At 37.3% G+C, this 12,456-nt stretch overlaps 1 long non-coding RNA gene across 1 annotated transcript; it reads right to left on the minus strand.

Annotated features, from left to right (window-relative positions):
* On the minus strand, nucleotides 10,839–12,231 carry LOC109947649. Its single transcript, XR_002270428.1, has 2 exons — nucleotides 12,166–12,231; nucleotides 10,839–11,071 (listed from the first exon to the last, which is right to left on the minus strand). It is a non-coding gene; the product is annotated as an uncharacterized LOC109947649 (long non-coding RNA).

Consider the following 12,456-nt stretch of genomic DNA (forward strand, 5'->3'; position numbering starts at 1 on the left):
AAACTTGAGATTGGCTCTTTCATCTGATGGATTCAATCCCCACAGTTCTCTAAGTAGCAGATATAGTTGTTGGCCGGTTATCTTAGTTACATATAATCTCCCTCCATGGCTGTGCATGAAACGAAAGTTCATGATGTTAACCTTATTGATTTCCGGTCCTAAACAACCCGGAAATGATATAGACGTCTACTTGGAGCCTTTGATTGATGATTTAAAATCTTTGTGGGATGGGATTAGAGGAGTGTATGATGCACATAATGGAGAATACTTTACACTCAGAGCTGCATTAATGTGGACAATTAATGATTTCCCCGCCTATGGAAACTTATCTGGTTGTGTTGTTAAAGGATATAAAGCTTGTCCAATATGCGGCGATGATACACCTAGTCACAGGTTGAAAAATGGCCACAAAATTTGTTACATTGGGCATAGAAAATGGTTACCAATCAATCATCCATATAGGAGGCAACGTGCAACTTTTAATGGGAAACCTGAATATGGCATACCTCCCGAGCCATTAACCGGAGAAGAAGTGCTGCATATGGTTGAAAATGGTGACAGAGTTTGTTGGAAGAAGAAATCAATATTCTTTGATCTCGAGTATTGGAAATACCTTCCTGTGAGGCATGCCCTAGATGTTATGCACATTGAGAAGAATGTTTGTGATAGTATCATTGGTACATTGCTGGAAATCCCTGGAAAAAATAAAGATGGGATTGCTGCTCGATTAGATTTATTGAACATAGGGGTCAAAACTGATTTGCAACCCGAGTATGGAGAAAGACGTACTCGTTTGCCTCCTGGGCCTTGGAATTTGTCAAGAGCAGAGAAGAGAGAGGTTTGCAATTCTTTCTATGGTATGAAGGTCCCTGAAGGTTATTCTTCAAATATTAAAAATCTTGTATCTTTACAAGATTCAAGACTTCTTGGCCTTAAATCACATGATTGTCATACCTTAATGCAACAATTGCTCCCTGTGGCAATTCGTTCTGTTTTGGAGAAGCCTGCAAGGTATGCAATAACTCGTTTGTGCTTCTTCTTCAATGCTATATGTGCAAAGACTGTTGATGTTTCCAAGCTAGATAAGTTGGAAGAAGATGTAGTAGTTACTCTGTGTTTGCTTGAGAAGTACTTTCCCCCTTCATTCTTTGATATCATGGTTCATCTAGTAGTACATCTTGTCAGAGAAGTTCGTCTATGTGGGCCAGTATATTTTAGGTGGATGTATCCGTTTGAAAGATATATGAAAGTGCTGAAGGGGTATGTTCAAAATCGTACTCGTCCCGAAGGTTGCATTGCTGAGCGGTATATAGCTGAAGAAGCGGTAGAGTGTTGTACTCAGCATTTATCTGATGTTAGTACAGTTGGAGTGCCTTCAAGCCAAAAGATGGGACTTTCAAAGCCATTATCAGGTTGCACAGTGAGCGTAGTTGATCAGGACCTGTTGAATCAAGCACATCTATATGTCTTGGAGAATACGGAGGAAGTCCTACCTTATATCGAGTACGTATGAGCTTTATTCTTTAAGTTTCCATTTTAAATTATTTCTTATGTTTATCTTCTATATTTAGGACCGTAATGCTTGAATTTTTCGTGTCATGTAGGCAACATATGATTCACATCAAGACTGCTTATCCAAAATTTAGAAAGAGAACAAAGTGGCTGCAGGATAAGCACAATAGCACTTTCATTCAATGGCTACGCTTCAAGGTATATGTTGTTGAATAACATATTTCTCTTTTAATTTTCTTCTTATTTATATGTTAGATTGAATTAAGATATGATTAATTTGCAGGTTCAAAGTGAACTTGAGGAAGACAATCATGGCGTATCAGAAAATTTAAGGTGGCTAGCAGCTGGTCCAAACATGTCAGTGCCATTATATAGGAGCTATCTTATTAAAGGTATTAAATTCAATATCAAGGCACAAGATGATGTGCGGACAACTCAAAATAGTGGAGTTTATTTACTTGCACATACCATGCAAGTTGCTAGTGCCAAGGATAAAAACCCAATTCTCTCAAATATGGGTTTCTATGGTGTCATTCAAGAAATTTGGGACCTTGACTACCAAAAGTTTACAATCCCAGTCTTTAGGTGTGATTGGATAGATAGTTCTGGTCTTGTAGTCGACGAACTTGGATTTACCCTTGTAGATTTGAGTAAAATTGGACATAGGAATGACCAATTTGTTTTGGCTTCTCAAGTCAAACAAATATTTTTTGTTGACGACCCGATGCATCGTGGTTGGTCGGTAGTGTTATCAATTCCTAATAGAGAATATAATGATGTTATTGGTGATGAAGTCTTAGGTGATGTGATAATTGAGTGTGAGCCATTTACTAGAGGGATGCCAAATGTTGACACATTTGATGAACTGGTAGGTGAGTTAGGCGGTCAAAATATTCGAGATGGGTGTGAAGATATATGGATTGAATGATGCTTATGTAATTGGCAGTGTATGACATTAATTTTGTAATATATTGTAATGCGATTTCTTCACTTTCTACGTTCAAATAAAACACGACGTTATTGTGAATCAGTTATTCAGCATATTTACCGACGTCTTAAAGCAACGTAACAATGAAGAACCACGACGCTATTGTGAAGCAATTATTCAGGATATCACGTCGGTGAAGGATTAAGAACCGCCATGTAATTCAGAATAACACGACTCCAATCCCATAATACCGACGTCTAAAAAACGAGATATATAATCTGAACGTTAAAAAATACGACGTCATCATACATTTTCCACGTCGCAAGTTCTTTTATAAACGAAGAGGAACGAAATGAATTCCGACAGAAATTCATTATAACCGCCGTCTAATAACAATTAAACGACGTTATTTGTAATACGGCTCTCATCATAATCTACGCCGTCTATATGTTCTGTAATACGGCTCTCATTTATTTGGAACCGACGTTGTTTAGAAGTTCAACGTCGTCTATATTATTAAGTGCGTCGTGAGTAATGAATACATATAAATACAACGTCGACTATATAAATGTATACGTCGTAAATAATGACACTGACAACTATTTCCACGTCATCTTTTTTAGAAAAATCGAAGTGGAAAATTTATTTCACGACGGTTTTTTGTAAATAAGAGACGTAGTAGATTTCAATAATGTCGTCTTCTCATGTATTTAAAGACGTCATATTTTTTCTTGTCGTGTAAATTATATTTAACGGCGTAGTATTTTAGTTGTCGTCGTTGTATGTATATCTTGCGGCCTTGTTCTTTTAATATGTGTCATATTTTTCCTTTTTAACGACGGTGATTTTTTTGAGTTGGTCGTCTATTCTCATCCTCGACTATTTTCTAGAACTTTAGCAGACTAAACACGTCTGTTTTTATTTTTTTCCAACGTTGTTTTATTTAACAACGTCTAATATTTATCGTCGTTGTTTGTTTCTGAAAATAGGACGTATAAGTTTTGTAATACGACTCTCATATATTTGTAACCGACGTTGTTTAGTTTTTCAACGTCTACTCTATAAACATATACGTCGTAAATAATGACACTGACAACTATTTCCACGTCATCTTTTATCGAAAAATCGAAGTGGAAAATTAATTTTACGACGGTTGTTTTTATATATGCGACGTAGTAGGTATCAATAACGTCGTCTTCTAATGTATTTAAAGACGTCATATTTTTTATTGTCGTGAAAATTATATTTAACGTCGTCGTATTTGTATTTTCGTCGTTGTATGTCTATCTTGCGGCCTTGTTCTCTTAATATGTGTCATATTTTTCCTTTTTAACGACGGTTTTTTTAGAGAGTTGGTCGTCTATTATCATCCTCGATTGCTTTTTTAGATCTTTTTGCAGTACAAAGACGTCGTTTTGTATTTGTTGATGACGTTGTATATTTTAACAACGACGGTTATTTAGCGTCGTGGTTTATGAGGGAAAAGATGACGGTGGATTCCACGACCATTGAAAAACCCAATACACGATGGTGATTTACCGTCGTCTTTTTGCTTTTTTGTAGTAGTGTTAGTTTACTTAATGCCAGTCTTTGTTTAAGTTCAATTAAATAAAACCTTTAAATTCCCTCTTCTTTTAGTCTTGGTTTAACTTTAATTAATTTACACTTGCATGCTGCATCTTTTAGTCTTCAGGAGGAGGTTTATATGATTCAACCCCAAGGCTTTGAGAGCAAGCTTCATCCTTCTGACTTTGTTTGCAGACTCAGGAAGTCTTTGTATGGGTTAAAACAGGCTCATCGTGCTTGGAATGAAAGATTCACTAGTTTTTTTACCAAGTTTGGGTTTTCAAGCATCACTTGCAGATCCATCTCTCTTTGTTCAGCAGCCTTCTCTTGGCACTGTGATCTTACTCCTCTACGTAGATGATATCATCCTTACGGGCAGTCATTCCTCTCTTCTTACATCAGTTATTGCGGCTTTGACTCAAGAATTTGATATGAAGGACTTGGGGCAGTTGAATTATTTTTTGGGCCTGCAAATTTCATATCAGTCCTCTGGTTTGTTTGTGTCTCAGACTAAGTATATCAAGGAATTACTTGATAAAGTTGATCTACAGGATTCGAAACCTTGTGCTACTCCTTGTCTTCCCTATCACAGATTACTTAAGGATGAAGGCAAGCCTTATTCTCATCCAAAACAATACAGGAGTATTGTTGGAGCTCTACAATACCTCACTTTCACAAGGCCTGACATTGCATTCTCAGTAAATCAAGCTTGTCAGTTCATGCATAATCCCATGGAATCTCATGTTGTGGCGGTTAAGAGAATCTTGAGGTATTTGAAAGGTACTCTTGATTTTGGAATTCTTTTTCAACCTGGTATTCTTAATCTGCATACTTACAGTGATGCTGATTGGGCTGGTGATCCTAATGATCGACGATCTGTCTCCGGATTTATTGTTTACTTAGGGTCTAGTCCTATTTCTTGGGCTTCTAAGAAACAACATACTGTATCTCGTTCATCCACTGAGGCAGAATATAGGGCCCTTGCTATTGCTGCAGCTGAGCTTGCCTGGATTCGACAATTATTCTGTGATCTTCATGTATCTTTACATATCCCTCCTTTAATCCATTGTGACAATATCTCTGCTATTTCTCTTGCTTCCAATCCAGTATTCCATTCCCGAATGAAGCATCTGCAGATTGATTACCATTTTGTCAGAGAGCGAGTTGTTAGAGGTGATTTGCTTGTTCAACATGTCTCTTCTGCAGACCAGTTTGCTGATATTCTCACTAAAGGTCTTTCTGCTCCTTTATTCCAGCACCAGTGTTCCAATCTTATGCTTGGTTCCTCCAAGCCTGCGATTGAGGGGGAATGTAAAGATATCAAGGGTCCTAGTCTTGCCACATGTCATAAGATTAAAGAGTCAAGTGGTTAAGATGTTGTTAGTATTGTTAGGCAGTTAGGAAGAACTGTTAGTAATTGATCAGCGAATATTAGAGAGGTTAGAGAGGTTAGAAAACATGAATAAGGCTCTAACTAAAGCTGATATAAAGTCTGTAATTGTGCTAAGCTTCAGGTTAATGAGAATACAATAATTCTTCTTTTCATTACTCTGAAACTCTCTCTGCTTCTATTCTCTCTCTCTGCATTTTCTGTTTAATCTTGTAAGAGTATCAATGATGATGATATTGCCAAGTGTCAATAGATCAATGAGTAAGCTGTTAGAATGTGGTTAGAGTTGTTAGCAAAGTGAGTAGCCAGCTAAGACTGTAGTTAGGCTGATATAAAGATTGTAATGTGCTCAGTTAGAGCTTAACAAAATACAGAAACCTACAATTCCTTCTCTAAAATTCTCTTTGCTTCTACAGTTTCTTTACTCTGTTCTTCAGTTTCTCTTCATCTTAACATGGTATCATTCGCCATGGATCGATCCTAATATTTTGTTCTTCTGCTTCCACTCTCTCTTCCTCTTTGTTTTCTCTCTCTGGCTTCTTTCTCTACTCAAACACAGCAACCAATTTCGTGTTCTTTCCTCTGCCTATTACCTGTTTGATGTTTTGTCTCACTGAAAATTCTTCTTCAATATTTCTTTTTCAGATAATTTCTTCTTTCTCAACCCTAAATTCTTCTCTTTTCTTCTTGGATTCTCCACGTGGTGACTACTACTCAACTTCAGATTCTCTAATCTCCGATTACCTCTTTCATTCCTACTGTTTCTACCTCTGTCACTACCTATGTTTCTTCATGACTTTCTCCTCTACTCCTCTTTCTTGAATTTTATTCTTTCTAGCAAGTTTAAAGAATAGTTTTGCCTATCGGCTATTTGCTAAATTGCTCCAGTGAAATCCTAGTCTTGATTTTCTCCAAAATTGACCTTTCAAATTATTCTTCTTGCTCTCTTCAACTTGTGCTCATTATTTCTGCTCAAATCTTGAAATCTAGCACAATTACAATTGACTCTTACTTAGAAGTAAGGCATGATGGTGAAATTGGATTGGGAACCTTACATTCCTTTGTTTTTCTGCTTCCTCTGACATTTGAGTTGCAATTCTTGCACTTATGGTTAAAGAACAATCATTTCTAGCCCACGACTGTTATTACTCAGGTTATCTTCTTCATTCTGCTCTTCTGGGTTTTCTTGGATTGCATCTCACTTATTGGTTGGTGTGAGTAAAGAGTCTTTTCTTGGTCCAAATATGGTGACTGCCTCTCAATTAGTGATTCCTCACTCTTCTATTGCATCACTGGTTCCTATGGTTTCAAATGTCCATGTCAAGTTGGATGATACTAATTACTTGCAATGGCACTTCCAAATGAACTTGTTGCTGGAATGTCATGGCATACTTGGTTTTGTGACTGGTTCCCATCCATGTCCACCTCAGTTTGTTGTTGGTTCTAATTATGAGGAAATTGAAGCATATAAGGTCTGGCAGTTACATGACAAAGCTTTGATGCTATTAATCTCTACTACTTTGTCTGCCTCTGCTATTTCTTGTGTAATTGGTAGTACCAATGCTAGGGAGATGTGGTTAACTTTGAAAGAAAGGTTTGCTATTATTACCAAGACTAGTATTTTTCTTCTGAAGACTTGTCTCTACAATATGAAGAAAGGTTCAGATTCTATAGCTCAATATCTTAATCATATTAAGGATGCAAGAGATCAGCTATCTTGTGTTGGCGTGCATTTTGCTGATGAAGACATTATCATCTTGGTTCTCAATGGTTTACCTGCAGAATACAACACTTTTAGGTGTGTTATGCAATGCCGAAAAAGTATGCTCTCATTCAAGGAGTTTCAATGTCAATTGCTTGCTGAAGAAATAATGCTTGTTGCTTGCTATAGAGGTTCAAAATATCACAGTCAAGGTGGAGCTGCTTCCTATTATCCTCAGGAATCAAGATCTTGTAATGCTACAGTCCCACAGTCGGTAGGTCAACAAGAGTTTTTGTTTAATACCTCCGCACCAACTGTTCCATCGTTACCAATCAAGACAGTCTTTAGTATTGATGCATTTGCTGAAGAGGAAGCCACTGTGTCTCCAATTGGTTTTCCAATTTCTAAACTCCAACTTTCAGATGAAATAATTGCTGTAGATGATGTGCTACCTCAGGCAACGACCTTACATGATGGCAAGGCCTCTGGTTCTCATGATGAGGGTGAAACTGGCAAGACTGTTATCTCTGGAAATGCCAAGTTTGTTGGGGGCATTCCTTTAGTGACGCCAAAATTGCACTTCGATCGCATTTCGCATTTTGATCTCAACGTAGTTCCAGATATACAAAAATGTGTGCTAGCCAATGATATTGATTACAATGCCACGGTCCTGCTAGTAGTTCCATCAATCATTGTTAGTTTCATTTTGGCATTGGCTGGTGGTTTTCAGTGGAAACTCAAACACATGGCTCAGCCTCCCGGTTTTACAGAAACTCTATATCTTGTTTGTACACTCTGGTCTTCCACATTTCGGATAATGCTTGCTCCTATTCTTTCTGTATCATAGTTCTTCCCTGTTCCAAATCCTTGTGCTCATGCAGTTTGTTACTCAGCCATGCTTGCGTCTGCAGCTTGTTTCCTCTGCCGAATAGTTTGAAGATATTCTTACGAACGGCCTCATTGCCTTTCTTTTACCACATCACTGTTCCAATCTTATGCTTGGCTCCTCCAAGCATGAGATTGAGGGGGGATGTAAGAGTATCAATGATGATGATATTGCCAAGTGTCAATAGATCAATGAGTAAGCTGTTAGAATGTGGTTAGAGTTGTTAGCAAAGTGAGTAGCCAGCTAAGACTGTAGTTAGGCTGATATAAAGATTGTAATGTGCTCAGTTAGAGCTTAACAAAATACAGAAACCTACAATTCCTTCTCTAAAATTCTCTTTGCTTCTACAGTTTCTTTACTCTGTTCTTCAGTTTCTCTTCATCTTAACAGCTTCCAGCCTTGTTTTCCAATTTCCCGCTCGACCCCTTCTGATGATCATCCTATAAAGATTGAGAAAACCGAACCTTATCACCCCTTTCTTAAGCTTACTTGTGAGTTCTTTAGGGAATACACGAAGTCACAACCCATTGAGAACGGAGTACAAGTGAAACATTTCACTGACTTGGTAAGATATTTTCTGTGGCCAACCGAAAAAATGACTTGGGTAGGAAATGGCGACTGCATCCCAAGTATATACGACGTAAGAAAGTTGAAGGAAGCAGGGGTGAAGTTTGGGCCAAATGAAGGTAGTGAACGTTACATCATAAAAGGAGGCGAGGACCACAAATGTAATTTCAAAATGGCATGTTTTAGAAATATGAACTTGAAGCTTACAAAATTTTGGGCAAGGTATGAGGTAGAATGTGTTATTCGAAACGTGATGGCCTTGGAGCAGCTTATGTATCCAAAGAAGGCTTATGTTTGCAGTTACTTTTTGATGCTGGATCAGCTTGTGGACACTGTGGAAGATGTGAATGTGCTGATTGAAAGCAAAGTTATAGTTAACTTGCTATGCAGCAGCGACGCAGTGGCGAAGCTGATTAATTCACTTTGTGAGCAGATTATGGACAGTAGATCCTGCTATACAGACATCTGTAAACAGCTTAACAAGCACTACGAGATCAGCTTCTGCAACCGTAACATTTCGATCCTGAAACGAGTTTACTTCAAGGATCTTTGGACGGGCAGTTCAACTATTCTTGGACTCTTTGTGCTGGTATTCTCCATCATTGGAACAATTAAGTCTCTCATGTCATAAAGCTTGATAGGTTTCTAGTCTGATTATTATTTTAAATAATTAGGTCAAGTGGTGGGCTGGGTAACTCGTGTTATAGCTTTAATAATTTGAACTTTCTAGAACACTTTTATAGCTTTGTAATGAAAATATTTCCTATAAGTGAACAGTTGCATTGCTTTGATCTTAAGCAATTAACAACGTTCGTCAAGATTGATTCCAAAATTATTCTCTATATAAACAGATTAAGATAATTCTATTTTGAACGTTAACATGCCATATTAAGAAATTATTTTGCATTTGTCCTTTTTTTTTTTTTTTTTTTTCGGGTTTGAAGTATTTTCTAATGAAACAAGGAAAAGTCATGGCTAGGCCCCCAAAAAAAATATTTCTAATTTTTTTTTCCTTGAAAAAGGAAATCTTAAAAATTGATGAAAAATTGGATGGTGTTAAAGTCAGATGAGAAATCATGGCTTTTGAAAAGTTTAGTTGATATTTCTCTTAAAATTTTCTTTAAGGTGACAAATTGAAACTTAGGTATAAGTTTAGGTCACATATCAACAAAAACTCCTTTTTTTGGACTGTTCTTTAAAAACAAAAAAAAAATTAAGAAGACAGTTTTCTATTTGAAATTTTGAACCCAGCAATGGTCTTTTCAGCATGTGTTCCAAATCCAACCCACCGGACCGCCATATGCGATGACGTGTTTTTTCCTTACTTAATCCAATCCGTATGAGGGCAAAATTACTTTCTTTTCTTTTTTTTCCTTTTTCTTTTTCTATCTGATCATATATATCTTCAATTCTTTGAATGCAAATAGATCAAAAAACTCTACTCTACGTAGATGATATTGATTAGTGAAGGAATTAAACACGTCATTACATTACAACACAAACTAAGCATCTCAACAAGTAGATGATATATATTTCTTAAATTCAGAATCTGATGCATCCATCAATCCATCCATTCTTAGTAATTTAGTTATAGAATTGATCATCTGCAGTATAGTGTAAACTAATGGACTAAGCTGTAAAATTGGTATAGAAAGATATTATGCCGGAATTAATAATTTTATTGCTTATACAATATATTCATACAGGGAGAATGTAAGCCTAACTAGGAAAAGAATTGTACAGCAATTCTAGGAAAAGTCAAATAATTACAGAGAAGTTTTTCCTATTCTAGTTCCTATAGAATTGGGTATTGATTACTTTCCAACACTCCCCTTCTATAATTTCTCCTCAAGTTGGAGAGTGGATATAAAGAACTCCCAATTTGCCTAGCATGGATAAGAAGGGGAAGAAGACGAGAGGGAGGTTTCTTATTTTATTTTATTTTATTTTATTAAATAATTTTTTTTTTTACAAAGATTTGTGGGTCCTATAGTGGACACATCATCAGTTAACGATCAATCGATCAACTTAACGGAATGCTTAAATTGGTCAAATTTAAAAACTATGAGGTGTAAATTGATGAAATTGAAACTCGAGGGCCATATCGAGAATGACCCCATGACAGGACCCGCCCCGAAATTTCCCCAAAACCGGGGCGAATCCCGTCTTTGTTCCGACATCTTTCCGATGCCGGGCCCACTTACTAAAAACCAAGACTCTCTACCAAAATTTTGGCAGAGTCTCCCCTATGAATTGAACAAACCAATAAATTCACCCTACATAAAAATACAGAATAATCCCAACCAGCAGCATGCTTTACAGCGAATAAACAGTTTACAACAAAATGGCCTCCGGCCTCACAATTCAAACCCTAACAGGGGCGATAATTGAGCATGTCTAAGAACTTCAATTTCAACAAAACAGAGTACAAAGGAAATAACATGAAGAAAGAGTCCTACGATGACTTAAGGCCCGGAAGCGCACGATCCGGCTCTGCTGCGGAGCTCAGTCAACTACTGGCTGGGGGGCGCAAAACAGAAAATTGTGAGTGGACAAAAATAAATTCAGTTCAGTGTAAACCAACGTAATATAACCCCACCGTTTAGAAAACCATGCAAGAAATCCCATGCATCTCAAAACCGTCATACTCAAGTATATACATATAATATATATCAAAACAAATCAGTACCAAATGCCAAGTCCAAAATTCATAAAGAACGCTTTACAAAACCCACCATCCAAAAACTTATAAATCCCACAACCAAACTCTCGAAAGCGTACTCATTGGCACGACCGGCAAGGAAGTATCCACACCGAGAAACAAGAATGAATGAATAGTTATAAATATATAATATAAGAGATATATATATAATATAAATATGATCATCACCTAGTTGTACCAGGGAAACAATCCAACCGGGGGATCGTTTGACTAGTCACCCTGGCAGAGTCCTCGTGATGAGTCCTCCATCCACCATGTGACTAGGGAACGAGCCGTCCAACTGGGGGACCAACTCTCAGCCAGAACGTACCGTCGATAACCTCAAAACTCGTACGTCTGTGATCAGTCCTACGCGCGCAGACTACCCAATTAAGGGTCTACAGCAACATCCCGTCAAGGATGCCCCGGGTTCCGACAATTCCAAGTATCTCAAGTCTCCGTATCCAAGTTCCACATTCGGAGAGGTACATAGGGTAGTGCTTACAGCACACCAAACTGACATTCTATACTCACCACTTTCCACAATCTCATCTCAACAACCCAAGTACCTCACACATAGCCAAATATATATAGAAATCCCCAAAATCCATATATTCATACTCAAGATACTCAAATACGTCAAAACCCAAAATATATTTTCAATGCCTCACAAAAATATCACTTTCAACAATTTCATAAATAATATATCCAAAATACCATTTAAAACATCATGCATAATATTTCCCAAAATCCATATAAAATATACTTTCAATACCCAACTATGTCAAAGCATTATTACAAACATCAAATTCAACTCATGAATATAATATATTCGTTAAATCATTTAAAACGTTATGCATAAATCTTTCATCAATAAAACCATACATAAGATTTGAAAACAAAGTCCACTCACAAGTAGTCCCACGCTGCTTGACCCTGAGAGGGTCCCGCCTGCTGTGTATGCGTAGTCGGAGTACCTAATTCAGAATACGTATACGAGATTAATACGAAACGTTTCGAACGAGTACTTTAAATTAAATATCCTAATTTCCCAGGTTTCTAGTAAGTGTACTAGGAATGAGACGTTCTAAAGGTCCAACTACTCAATTTGGACGATGGAACAGCTTCGGGAGACACTCGGTCAACCAGCGGTCAAACTTCCCAATTCGGGTCAACCGGGCCCACGGGACCCACGACCTCCGTT

The sequence above is a fragment of the Prunus persica genome, chromosome G2, assembly GCF_000346465.2.
Source record: "Prunus persica cultivar Lovell chromosome G2, Prunus_persica_NCBIv2, whole genome shotgun sequence".
Classification (NCBI taxonomy): Eukaryota; Viridiplantae; Streptophyta; class Magnoliopsida; order Rosales; family Rosaceae; genus Prunus; species Prunus persica.